Raw genomic sequence first — 12504 nt, forward strand, 5'->3', positions numbered from 1 at the left:
CCTATTGGCTACTAAACTTCATTTCATTTTCTCCTACCAGGTAACCTCATCAGGTCATTAACTGAAAGATGAATTCAGTGAATTGCTTTTTCCTCCTTTAACTAACTTCAGCTGCATTTGTTTGATCTCCCACTGTAAGGCTGTGTTTGCAAAACACAGTTCATCCCTTGAACGCTTTTCAGTTTTCTATAAGCACTTTATAAAGTACAGGAAAGTACTAAAATTATGACATCATTAACATCATACATAGATCAAACTACTTTTGTATCCAGCTTGATATCCTTGTTTACCAAGCAAAAAAAAAAAAAAAAAAAAAAGTCATTTGTCCACTTCTCTGTAGCATTGCACCGGGAACTGCCAACCAGTAACGTCCTCCCACCCTCAGCCACTTCAAACCTTCATCTTACAAGTGTGATATACAGATATGTAACTGTTTGGCAGCTAGTTAGAAATGGCTCATATATTTCTTAAGCAAGATCTTACCAAGCCACACAGGCTGTTGGACTGATAACTGAACAGGCCAACCTGCACCACTTGGCCCTCTCACCAATAAGAGTCTCTTCTGCCATCATATAGTTGATACAGATCCTGACTAGCATAACATCAGGGATGAAGCCAGGTGGAAATTGCCAGAATCAATGTTCCTGACTAATCCTTGCTTAGATCACAAACCTTAACTGTATGAATCAGTTAGCTAGTTTATTTAATATGGGACTACATTGATTTTTACAGTGCAGCATAGACCTCTCTTTGGGAGATGCATGTGACAGAATTCTTACTTTTTTTTTTATTAGATGAGAAGTTGCAAATCTAACCATTTAGCCCTTTGTAACTGAAGTGTGACTGCAAGAGTTGTTAACCTCCTAGCTTCATCTTTCAGCTGCATACTCCCATACAGCACTGGCACTCACCTAAACCCACACTGAAGTAAGTGTTCAGAGATCCAAAATAGATTAAAACTAATCCTGCCAAAAAATAAGTTTTAAAAAAATCTACAAGTCTGAGTAGATCACACTAAGGTGATTCAGGGAGTCAAACAAGTACCAGCATTGTACAAAGGAGGGGGAGAGATGATGAGCTCAACAGTAAGTGTACATATAAACTTACCTAGCAAACACACATCTGAACATGAGAACACACAAGTTAACTTCTATAGGGATACTATAGCAAGAATAAGCCTACAAAGCCTCCAGTGTAATAGAAATATTCAAGAAACGGTCTGAAAAGCGGCTGTTTGGTTTTGGTTTTTTTGTGAGCTGCTGATTCAAATAAATTTACTCCTTCTATAGGAGCCTCTTTTATCAACACTCGAGTTAAAACAAATCAATCTCTAACATAGGAGCACAGTCAAGAAAGAACCTGTATGAATGCTATTCAACATCCAGGTAAGTTAGGCTTAAGAAACATTGTTCTGTATTAGAATGGTACATAAAAACATCAAAATATAATTGTATTGAGATGACTGACGTTTACAGACTGAGAAGCAGGAATGTGAAAACCGTGAAGATAAGTGGAACACAAGAATACAGGAAGCCAGCAGGAACTAACTGCCCACCCCTTTTAAGGGTGGAAGACAATGATTAGCTCACATGTGGAAAAGATTCTGATGAGTACACTTTTGGAAGGATGCGTGGAAAATACAGAACTACACCATAAAGAATGATTGAAGAAAAACTTACATACTGTTGCCAAACAAACAAAGACTCAGCCAAATTACATCACAGGGAGGAGTTAGAAGGGCTATGTTGTGTTGTATTTGAAGGTAGAAAACTATGGTGCTTCACTACAACATGCAATTAGGTTTGCTAGAAAGGGAAATTAAAGTTAACCTGTTTATCCCTAATGTTTCTTCTTTAAGTAGAAACCTGCTGGTCCATCAAGGTTCTTCCAGGTGTTGGAAGGCCAGGAAAGTTCCTTTTTCTGCTTCCTGAAATTCTCCGAAATCCACTCGCCAGCTCCTTCTACAAACAAACCTGAGAACTTGTACCAATATTATTCTCTGACCTGGTTGCCAACACAGTATCATTCCAAAACACCGCCATCACCACAAAACACACACACAAGCAAACAAAGCGCTCACAGAACTGAGACAAGAGGATAACGAAAAGCCACACACACGCAGCTCTAAGGGGGAAAAACATTTTTTTTTTTTGATAAATAAAGTCAGAGACCAGTTAAAAGACCGGTTACCAGGTTTTCCAAAGTCACCAAACAAAATTCAGCAGAAAAATGGAAAGATAGGTTCCACTGACAAATAACAGAAACCAGTGCTTTCCCAGGTTTGTCAGAGGACACCATCATTCCAGTATGTTTAGGGCTGCAGGGAACTAGCAAGCCACAGAAATATTCTAAAACTAGAAGACAAATCAGATGACTGACAAAATATTTGTTTTAAAAAATAAGAAGTATGCATCTGAAAGCCGTGCCAAAGGAAGTAGATTACCCAAGTTTTACAGCACACCATGAGGCTTAACTACTTGCCTGAGCAAATCTTGTTCTAAAAGGCACATTAATTTTGCTTAAAAAGCACTCAGAACTCTGATAGACTAACTTAAGCATTTAAAGGAACCTCAAAACTCTTGTTAAGGCTGGATAATGACCAGTTCACCTAGAGACAGAAAATCGTCTATATGCTACAATGCTAACTAGGTCTCTAATGAGATACCAATAGGCACCTTTTCCTCACTTTTTTGTTGCATGGAGGATTTTTTTTTTTATCCTGCTTCTGAGATGTTCAACTATTTGGTCCTTATTAGCGTTCATATGCTCTAGGGGGAAAAAAAAGTCATTAATTCATTTTAATTAGAAGGCACAGATTCTCCTCTTGTCTGTTGACTTAAACCTTTCCTTACTTTCTATTTATATTCCAAATTATCTTCAAAATTTTAGTAAATCTTTTCAAAAAGTGTACATCATAGCCATACAGAAAACAGATTTTCATGTCACTGAACACAAGGACAATTCTCCTGAAAAGCTATTTGATAAGAACATCGAGAACAAACTAAGGTGCCAACATTTCTCTAAAGGGAAACCTGAGTAGGTTTTAGAGAGTTTTCCTTCCAGAAAACAGAATATGTAGACAAACTACAGCAAGAGGAGATTTACGCCAAGTTAGAGAATCATTCTTAAACAGCAACTCAAGATTATTTTTTTTTTAAACAGACAGCTCCCCACCCTGAAAGGGAGCAGAGGTGTGCATAATTATTAAACTGAAGTCCAAACCGTATATTGCCTTGGTGGAAAAGAAAATTTTCTTCCTTTTCGTCTCCTTCCTATATTCCATTTCCTCCAGATTTCCTGGCAAGCCTAACTGGAGACACTGCTGGGTCTCTGCCATTTTTAGATAAATTATCAGTTTGACAACAACTTGGACACGTGAGTGTTCAGCTTCGGTAAATTCAAATGATTGTGGTGAATGAGCCTCCGAGAGATTTGTGTATCTGAAACACTTCTATTTTTATTCATCTGGAAACCCAGAAGCACATGGGCCAGTCAGGGGAAAGGGAAAAAGAGTCAGACGTCTAGCTGAATTACTCTTTCTTGTTATGAAAAAGAATTTTTAAAATGGTGCAAAAAACAGTGAAAAGCTCCATTGCGCAGCTCCAGAGATGAAAGTAAAGAGGTGTTTATTCTTCTGGCTTCTGGGTATCAATATCAAAAGCACATTTTTTTTTTTTTTTCAAATTTTTGTGTAGATTTATGAAAGAAATGACCCAACACAGCTTAATCCAAAAATATTCTGCCGTAATTCCTCTTCTCCACGTCAAGGTTGCAATGTAACATATTTAAAACAGCACTCTTCACACTTATTGCCTCTCCCACCTCTCCTTCAGGACTAATCATTTTGTGAACTGTGCTGTTTCCTAACCTACAAAACCACAGATATTTATGAAGCCACAAGGTGTATGGTGTCAGTGAAAATAAGTTATCCTTGAGCCACAGCAGATTCCCCAGTCCAGTACCTTTGCCCAAACACATATGCCACCACAGAGCAGAGGGACAGGATACATGGATGGAAATGGTTTGCCAGGAAGGAGCTGGAGCGTTGATGGGAGCTACTTTGTCCATAGCAATCCAGTTCAAATGATCATCAAAACTACCGTCAGGTACATCCAACTGTTGATGGATGTCAAAAAGGATTCGTGTGTCACTATAGGACAAACTGCTGGGCACCAAAACCAGAGAATTCTTTTTGGCCATAGGTTTTTGCTTTTTGTCCTGCCCAACTACCTGAGCACAGCCTTGGTGATACTGCCCTGAACAGTGGCATTTCCCACACAGGTCCTTGAAAGTCTCCAAAAATTCATCAGTCAGACTAGAATTCTTGGGAGGGACATAGATATAAAGGACACAGTCAGAAAACTCACATGGTGGAATCAGCCGTATACAATTGTTATCCATTTACCAGCTCAGAGCAAATTTTAATCTCTGCCAGGAACGGGAATGTAGAAACATCAGTTTCTACAACAGCCAACTGCTGTAATGTTCTCCTCTATTCCCCCCCCCCCCCCGCCCCCATCATCTTATTCTTGATGATGACAACAGCATTAGAGTAAGATGAATAAAGAGCTACTCCAGCTAAGAAAATAAAGCAGGCATTTGTTATGGAAGAGTCTCATGGTCAAGTCAGATAAATTAGGACAGGAATTACTTCATTCAACAAATAATGCCAAATGCAGTAATTGAGAACTCTTTAGTGCCAGCTGGGATATCTTAAACAGACTGAACTAGATTTTTAAATGCTGTAATAGGGAAATACCCATCTTTCTTCAGACTGTTCCCAGTCCAGAGAAGCTGACCAAGTGGTATAGGTCTCAGATGTGAAAAAAAATAAATTCTGTAAGAGCCCTGGAATTTCTAACAGAGGTGAAACAGAAAATTCCAGTATAAACCCAAACCTGCATAAACTTATTGCTCTTATTTCTCTCTTCCTATTAAAAATAGGAACATCCAATTCCTGGCCTTGTATTTCCAAAATACAAATAACTTCTACAACTTCTAGAATTTGGACCCGAACTCCATGGCAAGCATTTGACAACATTTTGAACAGATTGCTCTTTAACGACTGGAGGGCACTGATGTTTTTATGTGACAAATCCCTCTAAGAAGTCACTGAACTGACTTGACAGGTTTCTAAAACAAACTGTAATATTCAGTGGCTAATTTGGTCATTGCAGCAAAAGAATACTTTAAAATAAGAGAAATAGGATAAATTCTAAAAAAAATAGGGAACAACTACATTATTTGTAATAAAAAACTTCCAAGCTAATGCATAACTTCTCTTCATGCACAATTTGTCACTAAAAATGGCACTGTGAGAATGAAGAGCTATAACAGACTTCATTTAAAATTTCCTATTTTCATGTAAGATCACTAGAAATCAAATACTATGCAAAAAACTGTTAATTGAAATAAAAGTTCTGTAAATGTAAATTTTTTACAGCATCTAACATCATAAAATTTAACTTAGATTTTAAAAATTAAGGTGATGAAGACTTTTCAAAACTCAAAAAGCCAGTCTAAGCTAGATATAAATTAAAACTACAGTATAATGTTACTCTAGGACAGCAAGTTTGCCTAATGTTCTGAGGCTCTAACAGACCATTAAGGAAAAAAAAAAATCTAGATACCAGAGCCTTCTGAGGTCAAACTTAAGTAAGTTTCTGGATTTACAAATTTGGGCCATATCCTGAGTATAACAAAAAATATTCTGAGGTATGTTGACAGCGCAGTGTTAACACTGACTTTTTTTCCTAAACTCAGTGAATTCATTTGATCTATAACAACCCAACCTGTAAACGCAAATTCAAAGATTACATGAAATGGCTTGGCAACAAAACATATTGGGAAAGGGAACAGAGGAATAAATAAGTGTCCTGTTTTGCACTCAACAACTCTAGAACTGCAAACTGGAAAACCCAACACGGTCAAAGCAAGGTCAGAAAACACATTCTAACATAAACCTCAAAGACTAACATCTGATTTTTTTTGCAATGTATTCTGGACCCCATAATTTATCCCTGAAAAATGACTAGGCCATTCAAGTCTACAGGCAAAATAAATGCTATTTTAAAAGGTTATACTAAAACTAATATGCCGGTAGCCAAACTGCAGCATAAAGCCCAAATCTCAGGGGGATTTAAAATACAATTATCAAAAGGTCCTCAAGTGAAGGTTAGAAATAGTATTACTCGAACCAAAGCCATTTTGCTGTCACTCAACACAACTACAACGCATACATGCAACATAAAGGATAAAAGTTTTATTACTTTTTACTATATAGTTTTGGTTCAAATTGGAACAGAAGTCCTAAATTTCATAATGCTCCAAATAACAAAGAGAAATCAATTCAAAACAGTTCAAGAAAAAAAACCAGCCGAACCTGTTCAAGGAAACTATAAAACTACCAGTTTTAAAGACAGAAATACATTCTTCAAAAAAAGTTAAAATAAAAGTATATTAGTTTCATTTTCTCCTGTTTTTTCTAGGAAGTAACTCTTCCTTCTCACTTCACCCCATTAATATTCTGTAGTACAGCATTATTTAGCAACTTCTACCAAAGTCTTTCTGATCTTGTCCTTTTCTGTTAGACAAACTAGAAAAGGCAAAGCCACTTTGAGGAAGTTTCCAAAATAAAAAGAGCTTCAGATCAAGAATACTACTCATTTCTGAGTTCTCTGATAGCCTTATTTCATTCTCCCTCCAAAACCTACATCAATTCCAAATGGACAAGGCTAATTTAGAGTTTTCTGAGTAGTCCTGTATCAAGACCACATCCAATCTTTAAAATACATGGATTCCATTAACTTATTTTTAGCTGACACGGAAAGGAATTATGGTAAACGGCTGCAATTGAATAAGCATATGTGTCTTACTACAAAACGCCTTCCTATTAAGGTGAATTGAGAGACACGATGCCAATACACACTGCTTTGGAATTCCCCACATATCCTCCCCAGCATGACAGCAACAGCACATTGGAAGATGTATTGCCATCACAGCCACACCAAGTAAGCATCGTTAAGGATTTAGCAATACGTTTGCTGCTTCCTTTACACGACGTGCCACTAAATTGCCTTGTACCTGTGGAAAATAGAGCCTACTAACATTTGCAAGGAAAATACTGTCAAAACAAACATGACAACTACAACCATCTTCCTCAACTGCTTATATTCATATGAATGGGTCTCTTTAAAGTTAGTAGAGAACATCAACATCTCAGACCACAAGAAATGTGGCTTGTTATTTCACCATTCTAAAATCCTGTCAACGATATTTCTTGCTCTATAAGTAGCCTACTGGCACCATTCCTACAGAAGACCAACCTACTAAACTACAACGTGGCTTCAGCTCAGGGTCACAAGTTGTTCTAACACCAGCAGCTGACCTAGAAGTGCGTCTGACATCAGAGACACTGAATAACAGCTTCTCAAATGGCAGGAGACTGAAAAGGTTACAGATTCTGTATGCCTTCGCTAAGAAATATCTTTTTGCAGCTGCAAGGGAGAAAAGAGGCCCTGAACATAGAGAAGAAAGATGAATCCTTGCAGACAAGAAAGGGGCAGGGAACACAGACAGTCCTGCACCGTACACACGAAGAAGGCATTATCAGCCAGTTCTTGAATTGAACTATACAACCACTACAGGAATTTTAGCAACAGCTAAAATAAATTTGAAATAATATCAAATGCAACAGAAGCTATCAATCTTCTTTGGGACAAAGACTGAAATGTCAGACTATTTTTTTAGTTAATGAATATTCCAGACTACCAAAGCCTGAAGATGCTGTTTTGATCTGCGTTCTTCTGCAGAGTGGATTAAAAAAGAAATTACATTTCTCAACATCTGGTGAAAGATCAGGTTTCCAAGGAGATGAAGTCTGGGCCTTGGATAAGTAGCCTTACTGCATTTTTTCCAACAAATTAAGGTAAAAAAAGACAGGTGCAATACGCAGTTCATGCCAGCGAGTTATTCACCGCAATATCCACCTCATTCAATGTAAAGTTCAATTAAATATACACCACAGGTTATTCGACGATATTCAAAGTGATTAAATACAGATAAAAACAATTTGATAATTACAACTGGGATCTCTTCCACAAAAAAAAAAATTGCAAACAAAACTTCAGTAGGCTTTCTAAATAACTCAATATGCTGACTCTTAAAAAGACAAGCATTCTCATTTGTAAGTGCATCATTCTGTATTCTGTTTCAGTGTCTTGAGTTTCACCTACATAACACCACAAGAGTATGCAAAAGTCACCGGTTTGCATGTGATCTAACTGAACCTGCAACATATTTACTACTGCAATGCAAGACTACCACATACACATGCATATATATATGCAAACACATATATATATACACAACAGGCAGAGTATACCTCTGCTTTGCTTTTTTAGTCCATTATCTAAAACCTACAACAGCTTTTTAAAAGACTGGAAGACCCAGATTGAAAGCTCTTTCGCTGCTTTTGAAAATGCTACAAAACACCTTATTTGCATCTTCAAGCACCTCTAAAACACAGACCCTAATTTCTATGGGCTGATCAAGCAGACCTTTCAACAACTAACTGCAAAAGTTGGTGCTGAGTTCCAGCCAGTATCATCTCAGCTACTACATTTATCAAAACCAATTATTTTTAGTCTGAAGTTTTCCAAGTATGATGATAGCCAAAAATGAAAGTTTCAAAACATGTTTAATCTATTAAAGTAAATAGAGAAACCTTAAGTATTCTTTGCATTCTGTAAACTTACTGAGAACAAGGAAGCTATGCAAGCTTAAAAATATGTATTTATTTTGCGTTTCTCTTTGTAATCATTTCCATATTACATGTCTTTACACATCTTTTCCTGAAGACAACTAACTTTAGCAAACTTTAAACTTTCTAATACTTTGGGATATAGGTAGCTGCTTTTTACAACTTTTCTGCTCTCTTTCAAAAGCAGAACTATGGACAAAACTGATGATACAGCTTAAAAATAGAAAGCATACAAGTTACAGAAGTAAAAAAAGAAAGCCACTAAGGGATGCACCAAATTCACTTTGTTTTACTTAACAACAATGTATTCCTTCAGGTTCTCCTGTACCTCCTGTCAAAGTGTAACCACACAGACAATTGGCTCTGTGCTGAAAACAGCTTAAAACATTGAGTATGAGCATGAAAACAGCGCTTCTGTACTCATCTAAATTAATTAACCTACATGTCTCTTGGTATTTCCAGCATGCTTGATATCAATTCACTTTGAAAAACGTCTTACTCATCTGCAGCACGCAGGCAGCCGCTATCACATTAGGTCTCAGCTTTGTCATCAGTCTTGCACAGTGCTAAGAAACTGCATGCAACTTGAAGCTCTGCCAAACAAATGCAATTAATGTTCCCCTGTTCCTATTCCTGGTTTCCCAAAAGAATCCTCGAGAGCAGGTATTTGAAGAAAAAAAAAGTCTCCAATAAAAACCCCCTACAAACATCACTCTCCTAATACATCCTTAGCAACGGTCCCCAAATACAGCAGGTCTCTTGGTAGCAGGCAGTGAGAGTGATTTGGTAGCAGGTCCTAACTTCAGCTCTGGCTTTGTTGTAATCCCAACTACAGCTAAGTTAGTTTACTGACACCCCCCTGTCCCCCCAAAGGGCCTTGCAGGGAAGAACAAAACGAAACAGCTATCCCTAGGTTCTCTGTGGTACTTCTTTCTTGTCCAGGCAGTCTCCCAATGTACTTTTGTTACAGACCTTGAGTCTACACAGCACCACACACCACAACTGTCACACAGACAGACAATGGAAACGCATAGTGTGGAAGAGAATACAGGATAAAACAGCATATATAACCACAATATTTTACTGGGTTATTTTACACACCCCATTTCAACAAGTAAGCATAAAAAACCATGAATGGTCATGAGAAATACAAACCCACAAAACCCAGAAGTAGTAAAGACTTTCCCCTTAATAGGCAACTGTGGTTTAGAATATTCAGATCAGAGGTCTACAGTTTCTGGCACTTCAAATAGCTATTTACATTTGCATATTCCTAGAGCATACAAAACATACATTCTTTTGAGGGCAGAGTTTAACCTCAGCCTTCTGCAAGACCATGTACAGAGACAGTTAGCCAGCATTAATAGTTAATTAAAACAAACAATCTTTCTTTTTTTCCCCCCTACAAACCTAGCTGCAGCCTGTGTATTATCAGTCACTCCCATTTAAAAAGTCTTTTTGATAAAAGATATACTAAACAGGCAGAACAGGTACTTTAATACTAACCTATTAAAAAAAAGGATAATGTAGTTTCACTTTGAATGTTCAAGGACCAGCATTTTGAAAAAAAATCTACTTAAAGGCTGAATGAATTTTGTAGAGATTAGATTCATAATTGTTTAAAAAGATTGCTCTCTGCAGTTGACCCTTTCTACCTCAGATACTAAGAAAATACTTAAAAATTGCTGTAAGCATATTTGCTTCAAAAGCACGAAAACACACCCACTTGTTTCTTCACCGTTGTTTTCAAGTACTAAAATCTTTCCAAAGCTGTTATAATTGAGGCACCGGAGTAACAGAAACCTCAGCAATTAAAAATGCAAACTGATTCCCCTGCCTCCCCAAGCGCAAAATCCTAATCTTGGGAAGCCACCTTAACACTCCCAGTATTCTACGTTCACTGTCAAAGAAAAACGTTCATTCTCCTGTTGACAGCAAAGATACACATGCAGCTGTCAGAAACAGCCCGAGAAGTAACCGCACCAGGGAGGGCTGCCTCAGGACCCCAGGGTTCACTGTAAAGCATTCAGGAGGTAAGTGTGCTGCACCAGGGAGGGCTGCCTCAGGACCCTAGGGTTCACCATAAAGCATTCACGAGGTAACTGTGCTGCACTGTTAGGAAGCGGAGAACCCCCCGGTTGTGGGACTGGCGAGTTAGCTGTAGTTGTCTACAGGTAGGACTGGCCTCTGTACAACAGTCACAACCCATAGAAATTACCAACTGCTACCATCATTTTGGTGTTTAATACACACACTCCTCGGGCCTCACCTAAAGCAGACTTTATCACAAGGCACCTGATTTACTGAAGAAGATCCAAGGGATCAGCTACGGGACAGATGCTGAAGGGACCCATGCCTGTTGCAGGGGAAGGAGCACCAACATCTGCTCAGTGTCTTACCTCAGCCTCCATGTCCCTGAGGAGGAGGCTAACTGAAACCTGGGAGGAGGAACAAGCCTGGCATTGCCTCCACCGAGCTCCTGGACTCCCATTTTTGCCCCTTTCCTCCCCCTCCGCCGAGCCGAGGATGCACCCACAGCAAGACCCCCGGCCCCGGCTCTGCCCTCAGGATCCGGACGAGCTGCCGCGCCGGCAGCGGGCCCGGGGCCGGCTGCAAACGGCCCCGTCACCTCCGGGTCCCGTCACACCGCCGAGGCGGTCCGTACCGGGGCCGCTCCGTTCGCGGCCCCCCCGCCCCGCCGCCAGCTCCAAGGGACACAGCCCGGCACCGCCGCCGCGGGGTCCCGCTGCCCCCCCCCTCCCGTTCCGGCCCCCTCCCAGCGGGGAGGCCGCAGCCCCCAACCCCTCCCGGGTCAGGCAGCTCCCCAGGGCCTGCCGGAGGAGGCAGCTCCGGCGAGGTGGCGGCCCGGGGCGGGGGGGGCCACTGACCGGCCTCCCCCCACCCACCAGGGGGCTGCCGTCTCCTCAGCCGGGGACGCGGACCGCCCTCCCCCAGCAGCCCACCACCCGTCAGCGCCTCCCCCCCTTCCCCCCCCCAACGGTCGCCCACCGCGCGTTAACGGCTCACCGCGAGCTCCGCGCGCCCCCTCACCGCGCCGCGCCCGAGCCGGCAGGCGGGGAGGGGGTCGCCGTCCCCCGGCAAGGCGCTGCACGCCCGGAGCGGCGCCCGGCGCTGGCAGCCCCCGTCCCTGACCTACTTTCCGCCTGGCTTGCCACCCAACGGCGCACCACTAACCTACTTTCCAGCCAATGGCACCCTCCTCCGGCCCCGGACCGGACGCGCCCGCCCGCCAACGGGCGAGCGGCTCCCCGGCGGACTCGCCCAATGGCCGGCCAGCAGGCGGGCAACGCCCGCCCTCCGGAACGGCAGCTAATCCCCGGGCGCTGCTGGAGTGGGAGCCAATCAGAAAGGCGGCTGGGAGATTTGATCCCGCCCCCCGGCCGAGAGCGGAGCTGACGGGCGGAGGGAGGGGCGCGTGCGCGGTGGTGGGGCGGGGGGGGGGGGGGGGGGCGTGGGGCACCGCGCGGGACCCGGATGTGGCGGGGTCGGGGCTGGTTCGGCTGCGGCCGCACGCGGCGGCTCCCGCTCCCTCCCTCCGCCGCCTCAGTGCTTCTGCGTCATTCGTGTGACATCGGCCTGGTCCGTGATGTCACCTGTTGAGGCGTTAAGGTCAGCGCAGCAGCCGTGACAGCACTGCCCTAGGCGGGCAGGGCGGCCGCCTGTGCTTAGGCCTCGCCTCGCCTCCCTCAGTGGCAAAGAGAGGGCGGCAGTGCTCGGCCCGG

General features: G+C 42.0%; 1 protein-coding gene across 3 annotated transcripts in view; it reads right to left on the minus strand.

Moving 5' to 3' along the window:
- BMAL1 (basic helix-loop-helix ARNT like 1) overlaps positions 1 to 12053 on the minus strand; it is a 53949-nt gene extending 41896 nt beyond the window's left edge. For 2 of the 3 annotated variants that reach the window (XM_087744507.1, XM_087744494.1), the window contains exon 1: positions 11789 to 11943. The gene's annotated coding sequence lies outside the window, so the exon portion shown is untranslated. The other variant, XM_087744499.1, reaches the window with a different exon arrangement.
- Between the last annotated feature and the right edge of the window lie 451 nt (positions 12054 to 12504).

This window comes from Nipponia nippon, unplaced genomic scaffold, assembly GCF_047370975.1.
Source record: "Nipponia nippon isolate SJK-2023a ecotype South Korea unplaced genomic scaffold, ASM4737097v1 scaffold_10, whole genome shotgun sequence".
Taxonomy (NCBI): Eukaryota; Metazoa; Chordata; class Aves; order Pelecaniformes; family Threskiornithidae; genus Nipponia; species Nipponia nippon.